This window comes from Miniopterus schreibersii, assembly GCF_964146895.1.
Source record: "Miniopterus schreibersii genome assembly, chromosome: 8".
Classification (NCBI taxonomy): domain Eukaryota; kingdom Metazoa; phylum Chordata; class Mammalia; order Chiroptera; family Miniopteridae; genus Miniopterus; species Miniopterus schreibersii.
The window spans coordinates 52596039-52602038 of NC_138109.1; positions in this window are offsets into that span (position 1 = coordinate 52596039).

The following is a 6000-nucleotide window of genomic DNA, read 5'->3' on the forward strand; positions in this document are numbered from 1 at the left end:
CAATCATCATGACTGACTTTATTTTACTATATGTCAAATGAAGAATTATTGACTTAGACTAATGGTGTTTTACAAAGTAGCATTGACATACTATTTTTAAGTGAATGAATGGAATATAACTTCTGGATTTTTACCTATTTATTTAAATTTACTACACTTCGGTTTTGGACAATAGTGAAGAGAAAGCTCCAGATAGTCACAAACCAATTAGACTCTGCTAAACTTTATTCCCTCTGATTTGGTCAAAAGTATTGTATTGCATCAGCAGCAAAAGCCAGAAGTAAAGCAAAGAATGATGCTAGCTGCATTAAACATGCTATTAATACAGCAAGAAAAGAAATTTTTTCATAAGATTTTCAAAGAAAACAATTATAAATCTCAGTCAAATTAGTTTGTCTTTCTTTAGGTGTCAAAAAACATGATTTCCACTTTTCCTAATTGCTCTTATTTCTTTTCTTTAAAGAAAAACATTTAATAAATTTCAAAACAGGGCTCTTTTTCCGCATTGTGGGCTGAAATTTTGTGTTTAAACTAAAGAGATTTTTTAGAACAGCATTTTGAGTAAGTCAGTACAATGTGTCCACTGTCAATGTTATAAACCTAACCCTCTCCCCACACCTACCCCACAGCTTATTTATTTATTATTTGTTTGTTTATTTATTTATTTATTATGTTTATTTTCCCCAAGTTATTCTTAATAAAGGGTTGGGGAGGGGAGTAGTAAAAAACGCAAGTTCTCTTCTGTCACTGGGTGTTTTACATTTTCTTTTTGTACAGATATTTGCCACAAATACCAACTGTTCAACTCATTAAAATGTTTTATCTTTAACATGAAGGAGATAGTTAGTCAACCTTCAAGAACTAAGGAGAAATCCTAAAATACATGATTGACTGCTATATTCAAAACCTGAATGATTCCATGGCATCCATGGCTATTGGAGGGTGTATAGTTCACACACAATGAACTCCTGCTATAAAGCAAGGAAGAAAGACTGTTTTATTGGGAAGAAAAGAAAAAGAGAGTTAAGATTGACCTCTACGAGAAAATGTTCCTTACTAAATACTTTCTTTTAATGTGTGATAAAATGACTGTCCTCCAAAGCTCAGGAGATGAAATCTGCTCATGCTAATAGACTTTAAACATCTCTTCTTAAAGTATGAGAATAATAAAACTAGCATTTCTCATCTACAACATTATAATCAAAAGAGTTTGAAAATATTTTCCATAACTATGAAAGGGATGCATACAAACAAATGTCTCAAAATCTCAAAGGTTCCACCACAGTGATTAAAGGTATAACTTTTACACTTATTTTGCAATTCATGACTCCGGAGGCTAATTTAGTGTACTTTTTGCACAATAATGTTAATTTATTTCTTTGTGCTACATCTTACATGATTTAAAGTTAACATCTACGGTGTCCTTGCTTTCAAATGTAGATTTTGCCTTTCTAACTCTTGCTAGCTAGGACAGCGGTGTATAAAATGCATTCACACTCCAATACACACAATTTTTACACAAATCCATTCATGCCTAGCACTCACAATTACAACACTCACGGACACTATCTTCTCTTCTCTACATTTTCAGGGTGGCCCAGATTTGAAATAACTATCCCCCTCAGAAACCTTAACAATCTTGAGATTATCATCTTGAATTCATATACATTGAATGTTATTTACGTGTTTGAAATCAGTAGATAGAGTACTCACATATTTGGCTTTTTTTGAATGCCTAATTAAATCGTATCATATCTATGTTAACTAAATATAAATACCATTAAGAGACTACAAAAGAAAAACAGTGGTGAAAATTAGCACAAGACCCTCTGTGTGCCAGATAACTCATTTCAGCCAACACTCTTACCGATTGCTTCCTGACTTGCTGAGAAGGGCCGGCTTCCTGTTGGACTTTTGTTGTCTTCTGGAAGCCTCCCTCTTGGCCCCCAGATCCCAAGTAACCTACTTAGCATATTCCCTTTGCATGTAAAAAGGGATGTACACTGTAACCTGAGGCCAGGCCCACCTTAATTAACATTTCAAATCAGAGACTCTAAGCAGATATTTTACAGAAGTACAACAAGGAAAAGAAACTGGCAGGGTAGGATAAAGCCAAGCCTATGGAGGCCTAATTTACTGAGCATTATTAAACAAAGATTTCCTGAAGAGACAGCAAAGAGAGAAATGGATTTCTACGTAGAGTAATGAGAATTAAGAAACTAAGTGCAAGTCTTTAAAAATGGGAATAGCTGTGCTGATTTTATTCTCCTAAATGGGTTAGACCACAGTAAGAAATTAGACAAGCACTTAATGGGGGTTACTTCTGGTGTTTTGGATACATACTCACCTCTCCTTCCCCCTAAAAACCTTATTTTAATCCTTTGAGGTCTTGAATCCTTTAAGGTATTTGTCTACAGAAGCTTTTTACTACATACAAACAAGTCACTTGTAACAACTGAGTGGGCTGAATCAGTGTAGACATGCTAGTTGGAACAATCAGGTCTCCAAGTTTGTTTGTTTGTTTGTTCAACTTTAACCATTTTATTCTGTAATTTTATTTGTCTGGGGTTATCTAGGATCCACTGAGCTGTGGTAGTCCTTGGGTGATCATAGACAGACTAAATAGGATGGAAATACTAAGTATAATTAATTAATACAGCTCATTACCATGAAACCAAAACCAATCAAATGTACATTATTATTTTTCCTTTGCTGTAACATATGTTTTGGAGGCAGGTGGAGTATAAATTATACATAAATAAGTAAATAAAATACTTGTCTCTGCAGAATTAAACCTACTTAATGTTTCAATCCCAGTATGGTGTGCCTACAGTCATAAACCCACTCACCACCCAGGAGAATAACCATGGAAATAGGTTTTAATTATTCAGTTTCTATAAAAAATTTAGTTGCCCCAAAGTATCTCCCATTCCATAATCCTATAATCATGATTCCAACAATCTATATAGATTTTTAACCAGTGTCAAAATTATAAACATACAATGTGTTTAGTTGTCATCAACTCCAAAGATGGAAGTGATACCATTTCTGTTTACACAATTACAGTAATAACACTGATGACTCATTCATGACCTTTGTTATTCTGCTGGAATCTAATAATTTAAGAGAATCCTTGGGTCAGTTGAAGCAGTTGAGTGAGCTTCATTCAACTCAACTTCTGTCAAAAGCAAAAATATATATCTTCCACCCTTGTATCTGGCAGCAATAGCTTAGGATATCCAGCCCCAATAGAATAGGTGAGGCAAGACATTAGAACAAGAATTCTATGCCCAGCCGGGGGTGGCTTAGCGGTTGAGCGTTGACCTAGGATCCAGACAATCAGGGTTCGATTCCAGGTCAGGGCACATGCCCAGGTTGCAGGCTGCAGCCGATCAATGACTCTCTCATCATTGATGTTTCTATCTCTCTCTTTCCCTCTCCCTTCTTCTCTCTGAAATCAATAAAGATATATCAAAAAAAAAAAAAAAAAAAGAATTATCTTCCCCAGATTACCAAAGTAAAAGAAGAGCAAAACTCCAGATGTGAAGCACATCTGTAACATACACTCTTTGCCCTTCTAGTACTTGTGGCAGACACCATCAATTGATCACAACCTTTCTGCATGAGTAAGACACAGCTACAAAATTACTGTGCCAGTCAGTATTTTCCAAATTCCAGATAGTCAAAAAACATACCCATTATTTTGTAGTACCTATTTCTCCCAGTACTAAGTAAAAGTTATTTACTTAGTATTTCTCTTTCAACTGACAATGTGTTCACTTAATTGTATTCTATAAGAAAATATATATACTCTATAATATCCACAAAACCATTGGTGTGATATGCTAGTTATGTTACTGTGTGTTAAGTAAATTATTATTAAAATACAAAATGTTAACCTATATGTCATCTAAATTCCAAAAGTGGAATGGGAAATATTACTCTATATAAGTGATCAATTAATGGAGCCAAGTATGAGAAAACTTATTTGTTTTCTGTACTCTAAGAAACATATTCATGGGGCAGGGAGTGGTGGTGAAGTATTTTACACTTAAATTTAAATTAATTAAATGAATATTTATTGTTTGTCATCTCTAGATCCAAAGAAAAAATGTATAGGAATCATTGCAAGATCCTAGAAAGAGCTGAGATAAGCTATGGCCATTGTTGGAAGAAAGCGATGAACCCAAGGTAACCCAGTAGAGGAAATCAAGCCTTGAAACTCCAGCCTCACTTTCTTTCTGATCTCGTAGCAGAGGCAAACGGAAAGCCATGACAAGAAAGCCCATTGATATAGTCCATATGGATTAATCTCCGGAACATAGGGACAGGGTTCTAGGGTTCTGAGGGAACCCATGAGGCAAATGGTAGATATCGAGCACCACTGAGTATATTATTCTAGGGGCTAGAAACTGAATACGGGATATGACATAGACCTTATAGTTTTGTGGGTAGACAGAGTAATTAAAATAAACAAGCACCATGCAGCAGGTGTGCACACAATGCATGAAAACAAGCTACTAAGCACCTAGGAAACTCAGAAAATCTCACCCAGGAGGTCAAATCTAAAGGAACTCATCTGCGAGTCATAGATGTTACACAGCTCAAGGGGAGAGATAGGCATGAGATATTTTCCAGAAGAATGAAGATCACATTTTAGTATTTAGTATCACTGAGCAGACTGTGAAGGAAAGGAGGGAGGCAGAGGTTATAAAGAAAGCTGAAGAGAAAATCAGGAATGTAAAGAAGTATAAATCTCAGTCTTAGGTATAGTTAATCCTGAGGGTAGTTGGGAGCCACTGAAACTAGATAGTGAAATTGTCAAATTTATATTTTGGAATATTGTCTTAGTTAAACAGAGGCTATAACTGGCATCAAGAACAATTAAGAGCCTAGTGTTTTAATAAAATAAGTGCCAATAGTGTGCAGAAATGAAATAGTCCCAGTGGAGTGGATTTACAGACAGAGTGAAGAGGTGCTAACAGCAGGTACAGATGATTTGTGGAGAATGAAAGAGCAAGAATGACTCCTAGCCCCTGTTAGCCCAAACCTCACCAAATCAATTAGGTTTGGGGATGGATAAAAATATTAATTTTAAAAGTTAAGTACATGTGGTTTCTGCATATGGAGTCCTTTTTCCAATTTATCTTTCATGAGAAAATTGGGGATGTAGTCTGAGGTTGGTGGCAGGGAGAACTAATTGGAAAGCATAATAAAAAGTCAGTCTTGAAATTTTTATAATAATATTTAAGATTATTTACAGGAGGAAAATGTACCTGAAAAAAAATGAAAATATTTTGATACAATACTATAAGTATATATCAATTGGTTGGGTCATACAAGAAACACAATGAAAATGAGTTATTTTTTATAGTTCTTGTAATAATGCTTGTCATGGGGCTGAATACAGAACCATTCAAGTTCACCAAAACAATATTTAAAATAAATCACTAATAACAAAACAAGTTAAAAATTATTTTTATGTTTGATAATAAAGAAAATAGAGAAAAACATACTCTACACCATGTATAAAACTCTTTCCCATTCTCTTTTGCTGAATAAGACAGCCTTAGATGTGTTGATTCTACAACTTCAAGGGAGAAAGTTGTTATCTTTCAGAAGTAAACAAGTTACTCTTTGTAGAAGGGAGGACTAGATATAGAAACAACACAGAAAATGATTTAAAATGTAACAAAGAGTAAAGAAAATAAGATTACTTCCATAGAATTGCTGAATATAATTCATTAAGGAGATCTGAACTTCATTTTACAAATAAGAAAGCTGAGATTCTGAGAGAGTAAACAACTTGTTCAAGATCAGTTGGAAATATCCCAGCCAGCGTGGCTCAGTGGTTGAGCATCCACCTATGATCCAGGAGATCGAGGTTCAAATCCCTGTCAGGGCACGTGCCCGGGTTGTGGGCTCGATCCCCAGCAGGAAGCATGCAGGAGGCAGCCGATCAATGACTCTCTCATCATTGATGTTGCTGTCTCTCTCTGC